This window comes from Hemicordylus capensis, chromosome 6 (assembly GCF_027244095.1).
Source record: "Hemicordylus capensis ecotype Gifberg chromosome 6, rHemCap1.1.pri, whole genome shotgun sequence".
In the NCBI taxonomy this organism is placed as follows: Eukaryota; Metazoa; Chordata; class Lepidosauria; order Squamata; family Cordylidae; genus Hemicordylus; species Hemicordylus capensis.
Window position 1 is genome coordinate 119,855,825 of NC_069662.1, and position 16,154 is coordinate 119,871,978.

General features: G+C 42.2%; 1 long non-coding RNA gene across 1 annotated transcript in view; it reads left to right on the plus strand.

The window, feature by feature from the left end:
• Positions 1-16,154, plus strand: part of LOC128330598 (uncharacterized) — a 74,999-nt gene that overhangs the window by 14,753 nt on the left and 44,092 nt on the right. The gene's annotated exons all lie outside the window — the stretch shown is intronic.

Here is a 16,154-nt window from a genome sequence, read left to right on the forward strand (position 1 = left end):
CCAGTTAGCAGAGGCAAAAAGGGTTAAACTGGCTTGTTTAAAACCAGAACTTAACATTGAAGCCCTCTGAAGCTCTCCCTAGGACCTTCATTCCACCCCCATCTGGAGGAACAAAGAGATTCCTTTCTTTTTATATTAATTTTTGTCTTCCCCATTGTAGAAGCACACAGAGTAAAAGTAAAAGTGAATGTTGATGTTCTTTTGGTTAGAAAGGATTCCTCACTTTCTCTTCTAGCCATTAAGGGATTAAAATGTGTGAAGTCCTTTTAATCCCTTTTAAAAGGTCTGCCTGTTCGTGTAAGGGGGTAGAAAAATAATAATATAAAATCAAAGAAATGTCCTTTTCCCTCCACATGGATGTGGAATGATGGTCTAAGGAGGGGTTTCAGATCCAGAACATTTTGTAAAGTCCTGGCTTGAAACCAGCCAGATATCATCATTTTTTAGCCATTTAATTTTTTTTCAAAAATTTAACAAAAATCAGGGGATTGACCAATAGCTTTGTGAGGGGGCAGGGAGAATCAGGACCACTGAGTCCTGACAATGTGGACTTTATATGTGCCAGATATCACAACTGTATGCCCATCCATTCCAGAATGTGGAATGTTGTCCTAGTAAGAACTAATCTGCCTACTTTCCTTCAACTATCCCTACAGTAGGACTAAATTAGGTTGAAATTGGTTATGCAGTTCACAAGTTAGCCCATTTACACCTCAAATATTCATTCATCCACCATCTTGAATTGGAATGGATGCCATCATCACAAACTATGTGTACCAAATTTGGTCGAAATCAGTTCCCACTTGCACCTCAAATGTTCATGTGTCCGCCATCTTGAATCAGGATGGATGACCTCATCATAAACTGCACCATTGAGCCATCTGTCATAAATTTGTTGGCTCAGCTAACCCAACAGGATTTACAACCCCTTCAGCTCTACTTCTGTGAGTTAAACAGAAAGTCTGGAAATAAGAGTAGCAGCGAAGCTGCACAAATGAAAGCAAAAAAAGAAACAAGATAAAGACTCTTGAACTAAACTAGGTACCCCCCTCTATGATAACTGAGTAATAACTGAAAAACAACAGAGCAAGGAATGAACAGAACAAGGCAGGCTGGAACACGAAAGGTTGAAGAATGCTAAGTAGGAACACGGTCTGCGGTAAGCAAAAGTGGCTAACAGCAATCTGTGCCAATAACAGTCTGCTTAATATAGGGCTCAAGATAACCGGCAGCCAGTCAGGCTTTCCTGACTTAGCACTTCTATTTCTTCTCCTGTGATAGGCCTGCGTGTCTCCCACTGAGCCTTTCTCTTGAGATGCCTTCTTAACACAGGTAAAATTCCAGCTTCCTCCTGATCAGCCTCTTCAGGCCTCATGTCTGTCAGCTGCCCAGACTCCTCTGTATTCTGCTGTTCCAGCCCAGCTCCAGAGTCTTTTCTCCCAGCCAAATCCTGCTGCTGTACCTCTAAGCCCGCACTCTCAACCGAGTCCTTCTATTCTTCTTCTGACTCAGAGGTCTGAGCCATTACACCATCCCTATGTGTCACCCACTACAACTGTACTAAATTTGGTTCAGATCGGTTAGATGGTCCACAAGTTACCCCACATGCCTCAAACACACACACACATTTTTTTTTAATTGTTGTGTTTTAAATTTCTTGTTTTTGTTTTTAACTAATGTTTTAATGTTGTTTTTATCTTGTTGTAAACCACCCAGAGACGTAGGTTTTGGGCGGTATAAAAATATGTAAAATAAAATAAATAAGTAAATAATAAACGTTTACACGTCTGCCATGCCATTGAAGTCCTATGCGTTCCTACAACTGTACCCAATTTGGTTCATATTGGTTCATTGCCGAGTTGATAGGGACACACACACACACACGGAATGCCGGGTGATCTCATAAGCCTACTAGAAAGTAAGTGGACGGGCCAAATGTGCATGCTGTTACAACTTTTCATGAAGGCAAAGGGCAGATTCCTCCACATGCTGGTGGAATGATGGTCTAAGGCGGATCTTCTGTTTCAGAAGGTTTTATAAAGCTCTGGCCTAAAACAAGCCAGATTTCATCATTCCTAGCCAATTTTTACAAAAATTTCAAAAATCCATCAAAAATCATAAGATTGACCAATTCTCTTCAAATTCATTACAGGAGGCTCTGACCCCCTCCCCCACATGTGTGGCATATTCCAAGTCTCTAGAACCAACTGGTGATTTGGGGTGATTTTTTTTAAACTTCCCCCATTGACCGCTATGGGGGAAAATTCAAATTTAAGAATTTGAGTCTGAATTCCAAATCTGATCTGAGATCTGATATTGTCAAATTCAGAGCAGGTCAAATCTGAATGTTCTCAGTGTGCAGAAGCCTACAGTGTACGTAACTCTTCTACACTGTATTTTTACAACACAGTTACGTAGTTTAGGCTCAGAGACAGTGATTTGCTCATTGGTCTTCATGAGTGAGTATTTGAACCTAGATCTTCTTGGATTTATTCTAGCATTAACCACTATACCATGCTAGCTCTCATGCAATCCAAGATGCTTATCTGTAAAATATAATACAAAAAGCAGCCCTCAGGAAAATATTCTTCTGACACATTTCCCCCCTTTGTCTTAAAAATGCCTGTGCATCAACTATTGCTGAAAATACCAGCTGTTTAGAAACTTAGTTATATCCTTGCCCTTCATCAGCTTTCTTTACATTCCACTCAATAGTTCTTTGTCTTCTGGATGCCTTAATGTGGTGCTGAAGGGTGAGTTTATAATGACAATGTGTAGGATTTTACTTGTTGTGAACATGCCAGCTGTGCTAGTGTAATCTATTAGTAGCTAGTACCAAGCAGTCTGCAGCCATGTGGAGAGAGGGAGGGAGAGCTGTTGTTACAATGCAACTCATGTACCAGACAATCTCAGCAGGTGTCACTATGGTAGGGGAAGTGCGGCTTCGTTAGACTGCGGCCAATAGCTACAGCTGTGAGATAATGGAGACGCAATGCTAAAAAGAGCCTCAAAATTGCTGTGGAACTCAAAATTTCATATATTTTTTCAATATGTAAAGTTATGGGTGAGGCCTTCCTCATGGTCTTGCAAGTGTGAGTGGCTGTTTTGTTGCTGCATTTGGTGATCTTTGTACAACCATAGATGTGCCAGAAAGATGCTTTGCATGTATGACTAACCTTTCCTTAGTGAAACAATCCTGACGAACTCAAGGAACTTTAGCTGAGCTACTCTACTTGCTTTATTTCTTATTATCTACATCTTGCTATGGCACTTAGTTGGAATGGTAAACTCAAGGGAAAGAGACTATTGTTTCTGGCACATGGTTGAATGGAAAACTCAAGAGAGACAGACAACTGCTTAGGTGTATGTTGAATGTAAGCCATTGGGAACTTTATGACCTTTTCCAGACTGAGGCAGCTGGTGAAACAGTAGTGGACTTAGAAGATAGGGGAATCTCCATACTTATTTGAGAGACTTGCAGAGGCAGCAAAGGGTTTCTCAGTCAGCCTTTTATTTATTTATTATTTATTAAAATTTTCTTATATACCTCCTCCTCCAAAGACTCTAGGTGGTGAACAACAATACCAATACCAATACCAATTAATTAAAATAATAATAATAATAATAATAATAATAATTCTTTGGAAGAGTGTTCCAAAGAAGAGGGGCGGCCATAGAGAAGGCCCTCCTATGGGCCCAGGCACCATGCACTACACCAGGGCCTGGGACACTAAGGAGAGCCAGCTGAGAAAACCTCACAGGTCAGGATACAACTGGCTGAGAGAGGCGATCCCAGAGATCTACAGGTGCTGAGCCCATAAGGGTTTTTATAGGTGAGATCCAGCACTTTGAATTGGATCCAGAAGCAAACAGGCAACCAGTGCAGCGACCGTAAAAGAGGTGTAACACTATCAAATATCCGGCCACACATGAATAGGCGGGCCGCTGCATTCTGGGCTAATTGAAGCTTCCAAATCATTTTCAAAGGCAACCCTAGGTAGAGCACATTACAGTAATTCAAATGAGAGGTAACAAAAGCATGAGTTATTGTTGACAGGGCCTGCAGGTCAAGAAAAGGCCATAACTGGCGAATCAGTCGAAGCTGGGCAAAGACACCCCTGGCCACAGCCTCCACCTGCTGTTTAAGCAGGAGTTGTGAGTCCAGAAGGACCCCCAGATCACAAACCGTATCTCTCAAGGGAAGCGCAATCCCATCACGAGATAAACCCATGGCAACTGGGCAGATTGCAGACTGAACAAGAGCAACTCAGTCTTGGAGGGATTGAACCTGAACTTGTTTTGGCCCATCCAGGTCCTGACACCCTCTAGGCACTGAGCCAGCACATGAACGGCATCACCTGTTTGGCCAGGGGTAGAGATATAAAGCTGAGTATCATCAGCATATTGATGAAAACGTACCCCAAATCGACGGATGACCAAGCCCAGCAGCTTCATGTAGATGTTAAAGAGAATGGAAGCCAGGACCGAGCCCTGTGGAACCCCACAAGAAAGGGGCCAGGGTGCAGAACACTCACCACCAATCGACACTGACTGGAATCGCCCAGTGAGATAGGATTAGAACCACTGAAGAACAGTGCCCCCAATGCTCAGTCCGCTTAAGCGCGCCAGAAGGATAGCATGGTCGATGGTATTGAAGGTTGCTGATAGATCAAGAAGAACCAAGAGAGGTGCACTTCCCACATCAAGGTTATGATACAGGTCATCCAACAGGGCGGCCAATGCCATTTCAGTGCTGTGTGTGGCCTAAAACCTGACTGGCAAGGATCCAGGAAATCAGTTTCCTACAGGACTCTCATCAACTGAGCACAAACCACCTTTTCCAGAATCTTACCAAGAAAAGGAAGATTGGCGATTCAATGATAGTTATCCAGATTTTCAGGGTCGAGAGAAGGCTTCTTCAAAAGAGGGTAGACCACTGCTTCTTTAAGGATGGAACAAGCCCCTCCCGAAGAGAGGAATTAACCATCTCCCGAAGCCAGCATGTGCCAGCAATTTACAAGCATGTGGTCTGAGTCAGGGATGTGTGTAAAGTTTATTTTCAGTTTTTCACCTTAGAAGCTACTTTGGCTTGTATACTTATATTTCCATGGCCACCAACTATAAGATGAAGCCTCTGTAACTCTGTTGGTTTCTTTACCCTGATAACATGGCTTTGCATACATGAGAAAGGTTGGTTACTCTCCTACACAAATCACTCAGATGTATTTTAAAACAAAACAATAAGAATATCTATTTAAGGATGTTATCTGAGGTTTGTTTGTTTCACTACTGATTAGTAGGGCTGGAATTTTGATTAGTTAAAAAGTTGATGATTTGAACTTCTCAAAGCACATAGTTACTTTACACACAATATATAAAGCTTTTCACCTTTGAACCCAGTTCCTTCCCAGAACTGTACTTCACAACCCAGTCTTTATTACAGACTAATAACCCAGTACTTTATTAAATACTGGGTTATTAGGCTTATGAGATCACCCAGCTTTCCGTGTGTCCCCCACTATCAACTCTGCAATGCCTGGACCAATATGAACCAAATCAGGAACAGTTGTAGGGGCACATAGGGACACCAAAATGGTTTCATTTTTAATGATGTCGTCCACCCCGATCCAAGTTGGCAGACACATGAATGTTTGAAGCACAAGTGGGCTAACTTGTGGACCACCTAACCGATTTGGACCAAATTTGGTACAATTGTGGTGAGTGACACACAGGGACACCTCAACAGCGCAGTTTGTGATTATATCATCCACTCCAATTCAAGATGATGGATGCATGGACATTTGAGGTACAATTGGGCTAATTTGTAAACGACCAAACTAATTTGAACCAAATTTATTACAGGTGTAGGGACACATAGGGACAGCTCAAGGGCATAGTTTGTAATGATGTAATCCTCCCTGATTCAAGATGGTGGACATGTGAACATTTGAGGTGCAAGTGGGAACTGATTTGGACCAAATTTTGTACAGTTGTAGGGACACCTCAAATGCATCGTTTTATTCACTGTTTATTGTTTATCAGGAGGTTTTTTCTTCTTTTAGACAGGTCAGAACTTGACTTGTGCTTTTATAACTATTTGGTGCAGGGTGTTATCAGTGTACTGATGACACCCAAATCTACTTCTCCATGTCAGTTTCATCAGGTAATGGCATAATGTCCCTAAATGCCTGCCTTGAGGCAGTCATGGGCTGGATGAGGGATAACAAACTGAATCCAAACAAGACAGAAGTGTTCACTGTAGGAAGCCACAGTTCAGGAAATGGGATAGATCTGCCTGTTCTGGATGGGGTTATACTCCCCCAGAAGGAACAGGTCCACAATTTGGGAGTACTTCTGTACCCAACCCTCTCTCTGATACCTCAGGTGGAGGTGGTGGCCAGGAGTGCTTTTTATCAGCTTTGAGTGGTTCGCCAACTGTGCCATTCCTGGAAGTGAGTGACATTAAGACAGTGGTGTACATGCTGGTAACCTCCAAGCTTGACTACTGCAATGCACTCTACGTGGGGATGCCTTTGTACATGGTTCAGAAGCTGCAATTGATGCAGAATGCTACTGCCAGATTGGTCTCTGGGATGTCCCATAGAGACCACATTATGCTGATTCTAAAAGATCCACACTGGCTACCAATAGATTTCCGGGCAAAATAAAAAGTGCTGGTTATTACCTATAAAGCCTTTAACAGCTTGGGCCCACAATATTTAAGAAAACACCCTCTTTGTTATGAACCCCACCACTTCAGGGGAGGTTCATCTGAGGGTGCCGCCAGCTTGTCTGGTGGTGACTCAAAGGTGTGCCTTCTCTGTAGCTGCCCCAGGAATGTGGAATGCACTTCTTGCTCCTTGCGTGATTGAACATTCTCCCTTTGGCAGTACTTCATGATAAATTCAAATGACTTCCTTATTATCAGCTTTGTTGTCCCTGCAGCTCAGGGGATATAGAGTCTATCACCTATGTTATTCTTTATTGCCAGTTTTATAAGGACGCTCGCACCAAATTTATTGCTCCTATTTTAGCCATTTATCCTGGTCACACAGATCAATTTTATTTGGAAATTATGCTGGCCAATTTTAAACCTGTAATTTCAGATAATGTGGCAAAGTTCTTTTTTGTGGCGTCGAAGCTCCGTAAAGACTGTATTAGTAATTTGAACATTTTGTGATTTTGTAAACTTTTGAAATTCTTGAATTTTCTTATTAATGCTATTAATTGTTATTGTTTGTTCATCTGGTCTGTGACCACAATAAACATACTACTACTACTACACTTCTTGCTGAAATTAGAGCTGCTCCATCCCTGTTGGCTTTTAGAAAACAGCCAAAGACACATCTCTTCAACCAAGCTTTTTAGGTAGTTGGTGTTATTATGGATATTTTAATCAGATTTTTAATATGTTTTATCTGTTAAATTCTTGGTTTGTTTTATTTTTTGTTTGTTTTATGCTGTAAACCACCTAGAGACTTTGGCAGTGAGCGGTATACAGATTTATTAAATAAATAAATATGTGGGGCTGCTCTTCAAGAGGATTCTGAAGCTTTTCCTGCTGCAGAAAATGGCTGCATGCCTTCTAATTGAAATGCAAGCCCACGTATTCACTCTGTTTTGCACCATCTGCACTGGTGCTCCCAGGCCCAAAGTAAGGTATTGGATTTAATATTTAAAGTCTGGCATGGCCTGTGACCCTGATACCTTAAGGACCACCTCTCTCCATATGAGCCAACTCACCAACTGAATTTCAGTCAGTTGGTTCTACTGTCCATTATTTCTTCATGAATGATTAAGATGACAGTGGCACTGGCAAAGGTTCAGAGTTGACCAGCAATATGAAAAATAAAAATAAAATTGAACCTCCTCTCAGATAGGCTAAGGCAATAGTGTTGCATTTCAGGAAATACTGTAAAACATTTCTCTTTCAAATAAGACAGTATAAGGGCGATGAAATATGCATTTCCACACTGCAAAGCTTTTTACCTTCTTTAATGCGCCTTCTTTAAACTTTTAACTTTTATTGTGCATTAAAGAAGGTCATTGAAAAAGCATTTCTCTTTCATCAAGTCTAAGGGCTAAACTACATGTTATATTAACAGTATGCTTGGTTCTGACATACTGAGGCGAGTCTCACAATCAGTGAGACTCGCCAAAATGAAGTCTACAGGGAGAGCGGCCTTAGCCTGCTTTCCTAGCAGACGATTGCCCGCGGAGCCCTGGGAGGCCGGATTGGCCACCCACACGACTGCTGGCTCTGTCACGGAGCCAGTGGGGGCTGTGGGTATTGGGGACTGTGTGGCCCCTGGAAGTTCCAGGATGCCCCGTGTGAGTGCGCGGGGCATCCTGGAGAGATCCTGCTTGCAGCCTCCTGGTCAGGGGTCTACTCATGTGTTGCCATGCCCTGCAGCGACACACAATCAAAAAGATGAGGTTAACAGAGTGATCGCTCCATTAACCTCAACTAAGGGGAGAGATACTTTGGGAGGTTTGCTGCTGGGAGCTGTGCAGCTCTCGTTGCAGCATACAATCGGCTGAAATCGGGCTAGCCTCCCTTAGCCCGATTTTGGCCGATCGTGAGAATAGCCTCACTTAGGTTTTTCCTTATTAAACAGCAACTGTAGGGGATCCTGATCTAGATCAGGGCCACAGAATTAGGGAAGGAATTTTAACTGAGTAGGGGCCCCTGCAGCTGCCATTTGCCTGGGAAGTAAAGCTTGCATTGGAGCTAATGGGAACTCCCTCCCAAAGCAAATCCAACCAGAGATCAAGTATAAGGAAGGAAAGAGTAAAATCCCTTCCCCACTATGCTGCAGTTCCAGTCAGGATCATGTACCAGGCAATTTGGCCCTCTGAGGATTTAAATTTTCTGTGGTAGTGCTACCTTGTGTGGGTGTGTGCGCGCACACATACAGACATTTATTCTCTCTCTCTCTCTTTAGTCTAAATGACTTTGAACTTTGTGGGAAAGTTATATAAAACATTTTAATAAACATAAAAGCAAAGGTTCCATTTTCCACACACAGAGGCCTTCTCCCCATGAGTCAGAGCAAGTGTAAATATTGGAAACTGTTTAGCAAGAACAGAAGAGAACAGAAAAGCTCATGGCATGAAACTTTCTACTATGGGAAAGGCCACCGACCCCAAAAGGAGCAGCTGGAGGCTATGCTCCTTAATTCCCAGTTCTTTATATCAAAAAACATAGCATCCAGATATGCAAGAGTGTGGGAAAACAAAAACATGCATCCTTTGAATTTAGCAGAAGCATATCTAAGTCTGTCATTTTAAAACTTTTTTAAATGGTTGTTTCCTGAGTTGCAAGTCACATTGATTAGATTCACATGTGTATGTGTTTAAAACAGATTACAGACAAGAAAATCATCTTGGCACCACTTTTGAAAGCATCCTTAACATTGGTTTGCAACCAGGACTTGAAATATTAGGCCTTGCCACTTCTGAGACCTCCTCTGTCCTGGTTGACCCTATAGCATGGTGTGCTTTGCTGGGTTGGCTGACAGTCAGCACACAATATCACACTGAAGAGTAGAAATGCTTTCCTGCTTCTCCTCACAGCAACTCACAGCAAACTCTTTCTTCTGCATCACACCCCGCCCCCAGCATCTCCCGCTGCACTGCTCGCTTGCCCAGATGCTCTTGCCAAACACCCACCTGGCCCAGCTGTGTCTTTCAGCAGCACTTGCTGGCTGCCAAACCAGCTTTTAATCTTTCACTTTTCAATGAGGGCGAAAGCAGCAGTTTTTAATTATTCTTTCTTATTCTGGCTACTTAAACAGCAGTAGAAGGCTGAAAAGTGCTTCACAAAGCTCAGCTGAAAGCTGATCAAGGGCTTGATTCTGTACCCTGTGAAGTCCATGGCAGCACTATTCCACCCTCCCCCCCCACGCTATCAGCTGGATGGACCAACTGCATTTATTCCCAAAGCATCTCTATTTCAGGATTCCAGTTACTCTTCCTTCAAGGGAATCAAGTTTTCATACATTTGGGTTGTCATTCCTGAGTTTTGAGGTCTGTTGGAAATAAATTTAGGAATCCTTGAATTTTTCAAACTAGTAATCAGCAGAGGGGGTAAAATGCAGGGCTGGTCTTTTAAGGTGTACTTCAGGCTTGCTGGGCCTAGTTTGGTGAAAAAAACAATAACTAGAGTCCCAAGGCCCTTTCACCACACCCAGGTGCAAAATAGTGGCTTGGCCAGACATAGAGGTCATTCACACAATCAAAAACTGTGTTCTACCCAGCTTTGGGAGCTGTATGGGCTCCCAGTTTTTGGTTGTGTGGAAGCAAGGTAGGAGGAAAACCTGCGCAGAAGTGGTTGTGTGGAAGCCAGATAGGAGGAAAACCTGGGTAGCTTTTCCTCCTACTTTGCTTCCACACAATCACTTCTACCCAGATTCATTTCTCAAGCCCTGCCCCCGGACATTCCAGGGATTCTAATAAATTTTTAAAATTATTTTTTAGAAACTCACTGCCTCTGCGGGTTGCTGCCATGGCCTCAGGGCGGTCTCTAGTGGTTCCCTGTCCTTCTGCTGGCTTCCCCCTGGTCTCCAATCGGCCCAGTTCGGGACATTTTAGTCAAATTTTGGCTCGTTCTGGGCCTCTTTGTGCTGGCAGCAGCCATTTTGGAGGCTGCCGCAGATGCGCACTGGCCATCTGTGTGACTGGGGAGAGGCTGGCGGGGGGGGGGGGACAGGGAACCGCCCTGTGTGGGTGGCAACACACCCTAGAGAGGGTGAGTTTCTTTAAAAGAAAATTCCCTGGTAGAACCCCTGGTCTGGCTCAAACTTGAGCTGAACCGGGGGGCAGGGTCTGTTCGGTTGTGGGGGAGAGAACAGAACATACCTGATTTCATTTGAGTCTGGTTCTGACTTGAACCGAACCAGGCAGACTAGTTTCATGCACACCCCTACAGGAAAGTGCTGGCTGGCAGATGGTGCTGCAAATAAAGTGTGAGGAAGGTGCTTCTCATCTGACTGGAGTGCTGAAACTTGCAAGAAAGGACAAGGGGTGTCTTCAGAATCGAATGCAGGGTGGAGCCGGTGAGAAAGCCTGTTGCAACAAAATAAATCATCATCTGGAAAACCCCTATCAGCTTTTATTTTGATCAACGACCAGAACAAAACAAAAGGAGAGAGAGAGAGAGAGACATCATAAAATAGCAATACGCAGCTTGCATGCAATGTAACAAAACTTGGCCACAGAATTAGTAGTCATACTATCCAATTTAGACAGTAATAAATCAAGATAGAAGTCATCTGAACGGCCAGGAAAAGACTTCAACAAAGGTGAAATAAAATCTAAACGGGCATCCCTGTAGAGGTCACAGTAAAGAATAAAATGTGCAGTAGACTCAATAGCACCTGAGCCGCAAGGGCAGAGGCGCAAAGCGTAAGGAGGCCCCTTGAACCTTCCCTTAAGAACAGCTGTTGGAAGAACATTAAGACGTGCAAGGGTCAAGGCACGCCTAAATTTAGGAAATGTTATGTTACTTAGGTAATCAGCGGCTCTAGAACCCCTAGAAGCTCACTGTTCAGGTTTTGGCCTCTCTTCCTCAATGCTCTCTCTCTTCCCCCCTTTTTACAGATTAACTCTTTTTGGAAGTCCAAGTATATAATGTCAGTTGCCAATTATTTCCCTTCCAGAAGCAAAGCTGTTGCCACTGTTGAATACTCAAATTCTAGATCAAGACTTTGACATAAATGTCTAAAGTAAATTGGATTCTACTTCAGATTAAGAAAAGATCACTTTTATCCACATGCCTATTGACACTCTCAAAGAACTCCAAAAGCTTAGTGAGGCAAGACTTGCCCTTGCAGAAGCCATGCTGATTCTCCTTCAACAAGATTTTATTAGGTGGTTTATATATCTAATAACTAAATACATTAATTAAATAAAACAAATTGGAATAGACCACAGTTACCCACTTCATACATATCAGGAAACTATGATAATTTAAACTTGAATAGAATCTCCTATGCCATAGAAGATTTATACTGCATATGGAAAAGGGGAGGGGGAGAGAGTATGTGATCTTCAGCTCTCTGAAGCTTGTTGTCATAGTGGGAAACCATGGTCTTCTGTTAAATTTGAGTAGCAACACTTTATTAATGGAATAATGATGAAAATAGATAATGTTGCAACAGTTTGGGTGTCAAAACTACTTGGGTACTGCTGAAAATGATACAATGGTACTGTATGGAACAATTGCCTCTAATAAAAGAACATTTATATTTGGGATTTTCTGGTTTTGCTGTACTTCTGCATAGTTTAATTGAGATTGCAGGATGCCATGTATTTGACCCAATAGTTGTTTCCAGCCTGGCACTCCATGGTTGATAGCCATCTAGAAGCAGCAGCAGGGCTACACCTACACACTTCCTGCAACAATACAGTAGATGGAAGGGCTAGTTCCAGGTAGAAATGTTCCACTTGTTTTATGCATGGTGTGAATGAAAGGATAGGTATTGGCAGGAAATCTAGGTTGCAAGAAGGAAGTGGACACTAAGTGCTGCCTCTCTACCCTCAGGTGAATGCTATGTTCTAATAATGAAAAAGAGAACCTAACAAGAATATGCAAGTTCATGTTCTATAATCAGGATTAAGTAGGAGTTCTGTGTTACTTTTAGACAATGCTCCCTTCTTCAGCGAGCCTGAAGAGTAAAAAACAAACAAACAACAGATCTAGAGAGCCAGTGTGGTGTAGTGGCTAGAGTGCTGGACTAGGACTGGGGAGACCTGAGTTCAAGTCCCCATTCAGCCATGAGACTTGCTGGGTGACTCTGGGCCAGTCACTTCTCTCTCAGCCTAACCTACTTCACAGAGTTGTGAGGAGAAACTTGAGTATGTAGTACACATTTTAAAATGTAATAAATAAATAAATAAATAAATAAATAAGTGGAGGAGTACTATTGGGCAGTGGTAAGCTGATGAAGTGATTCATTACAGGGAACTGCCACCCATCACTGTGGGGTGACTGAGTGGGGAATCCCGCCCCATTAAATAATAACTATCAGGAGATAACAGTGGAGACAGAGGTGTTCCAAGTCAGCAATCTGCAAGTGCATGGTAGTTGAGCAGCTAGCTAGGTGAGATGCAGTCTACGCCCATGCCAGTAGCAGTTAGCCAGTCAGCAACTGCATGCTTGTGTGGAGTTATATTGTGCTGACTGCAGTGTAGTGCCCGCTGCCAACAATTTCCCTCCCAACAGCAAAGCTGTTGCCACCGTTGGAGACTCAGGTTCTAGACCAAAACTTCTAGAGAAACTAATAAAGTAAATTGGGTTTCACCTCAGATTAAGAAGCGGAGATCATTCTTTTGTTGTGGCAGATGTCACATAAACCTAGCTGGAAAGTTTGCTACAGACTCCTAAACAGAGAAACAACTTATCACATAGGTGAGCTGTATTATATACTCTGCATCTATAAAAAAGGAACCACACTGTCTTTAAAAAAAGGTACCACCATGTAGTAGTAGTAGTAGAGGATTGCTCTTTAGCAGCAAATATCCTGCTCGTGCATTGATCTCTTACTTCAAGCAGTTGTTGACAGCAGTATTTCCTCAATTCACATAAATTATCCTTGAAATAGTATATGTTTTTAGATGTATGAGGGGCTCACTAAGGCCAGCGGTGCCCATAAATAACAAATAACAACACATTTTAAAATTAATTCTGTGCTGAGTGCTGAAGGCAATAGCTGTAGCTATTGGTCCTTTTAGCCCTCCCCACCACATTTTAGGGTATTAGCAAATATTGCCTCAAACAGGTGCATGCTTGTTTTTTCTCTAAAATATAACAGCCCCCCATTTCCCCTCCCCCAAATATGCAGCCCAGGCAAACTCACATCTCTTTTCATTCCGATAAAGAAAGGGTGTTCTATTCATAGGAAAATAGTTGGGTCAGGCTCTCTGGGGCTTTTTGTTTGTGCTCTGCAGGGTGCCTAATAGGAATCCAGTCACGCAAGCAACCTACAGTACACACTGCCAACCAAAAAAAGTGTTAATTAAAGGGTGTCAAATTCAAGAAGAGCAAGAAGTGGTTTGGGGAAGGGGTGAGGGGACACGTTTTCCAAAGAAAAGGAAGCGAAAGTCTAGAAGAGATGTCTTTAGCCAGTATTTTTATTTCTGAGGGAATTAGCACTGTGTGTCACATTTGTGATTCAGTGCAAAGCAGCTTTGCAGTTGTGGCAGATATTCAACTTTATTTATTGCTATTGTTTAATACAGATAAATGTGATTAAACTTACACAATACACTTCCACTGTTGTTGATGGAATTAGCTCTATCTGAATGATTATTTTCAGGATTTTGTGAGAAGTGCTGCATATTTATGCTAAAATTGTCTTTTAAAATCTTTTATACAGTATTTGACACATACAAGCTTTAGTTTTCACTCTGTATTTCAAAGCACTGTGCAATTTGTTACAAAAGGTAGAAAAAAAGCAAATAAAAGTGCCTGAATATCTGTTCATGCCACATAAATCAGACTTGTACATAAACTGTGGTGAAAGAAAATTCCCATTTAAAAGAATATGAATTTTGCATATGTATTATTTATTAAATCAATGGACTGAAATTGCTAGGGTTAATTTCTTTCCTGAATAAAGACTTTGAGGAAAGAAAAAAAGAATAATAACATCATTCAGCACTCAGCATTAAATTGTCTACATACAAAAAATGTAATATAGACAGAAACTGGGGCCTATGTTTACAATAATATTTGAACTGTTAATTGAACTACTGGGATAGATTAATAGAAAAATCACTGATATGCTGTATTTGAGTAGCTGTTTGATCCTACACCTAAATTTGTTCTGTAAAGAACGCATACTTATTCTTCTGTTCCTGGCACAGACCTGAAATGAAGTTTGCTGAGGATAGATCAATAAGGTATTTGAAGCTTTTACTGGTGAAACCAGTATTGACTACATTTTTGAACTTAAGCTGAATGCTGTGATATTTGATAAAATAGGAAGGTTATTGAAAAGAAATATGCTAATATTATAATGCCGTTATACAAATCCATGGTGCGACCACATCTGGAGTACTGCATACAGCTTTGGTCACCGTATCTTAAGAAGGATATTGTAGAACTGGAAAGGTGCAGAAAAGGGCAACCAAAATGATCAGAGGCCTGGAACACATTCCTTATGAGGCTAGGCTACAGCATCTGGGGCACTTTACCTTGGAAAAGAGGTGACTAAGGGGGAGACATGATCGAAGTGTATAAAATTATGCATGGAGTGGACAGGGTAGACAGAGACATTTTTCTCCCTCTCTCAACATTAGAACCAGGTGTCACCCCATTAAACTGAAGGTTGGGAAATTTAGGATCAACAAGAGGAAGTACTTTTTCACACAGTGCATAATTAATCTATGGAATTCCTTGCCATGGGATGTGGTGATGGCCACCAGCTTGGATGGCTTTAAAAGGGGCTTAGGCAGATTCATGGAGGACAGGTCTATCGATGGCTACTAGTCCGATGACTGTGGGCCATCTCCAGCCTCAGAGGCATGATGCCTCTCAATACCAGTTGCAGGGGAATAACAGCAGGAGAGAGGGCATGCATATACCTCTTGCCTGTGGGCTTCCCAGAGGCATCTGGTGGGCCACTGTGTGAAACAGGATGCTGGACTAGATGGGCCTTGTGCCTGATCCAGCAGGGCTTTTCTTATGTTGTCAACTGTAGACAACAAAGTAGAAAACAAGCTGTTCTAGTAAGAACTAATCTGCTTAATTTCCTTTCACTATCCCTACAACTGGACTAAATTTGGTCCAGATCAGTTAGGCAGTTCGCAAGCTAGCCCTCTTGCACCTCACATGTTCATGTGTCCACCATCTTGATTTGGGATGGATAACAAACTGTGAGGTGTTCCTATATGTCTCCACAACTGTACCAAATTTGGTGCAAATCATTTCCCATTTGCACTTCAAATGTTCACATGTTCACCATCATGAATGGGGGCAGATGACATCATCACAAACCATGCCATTGAGGTGTCCCTGTGTGTCATTCATTACAACTGTACCAAATTTGGTGCAAATCGGTTAGATGGCCCACTTGCACCTCAAATGTTTACACATCTGGCATCTTGAATCAGGGTGGATGACATCATCACAAACTACACCATGAGGTGTC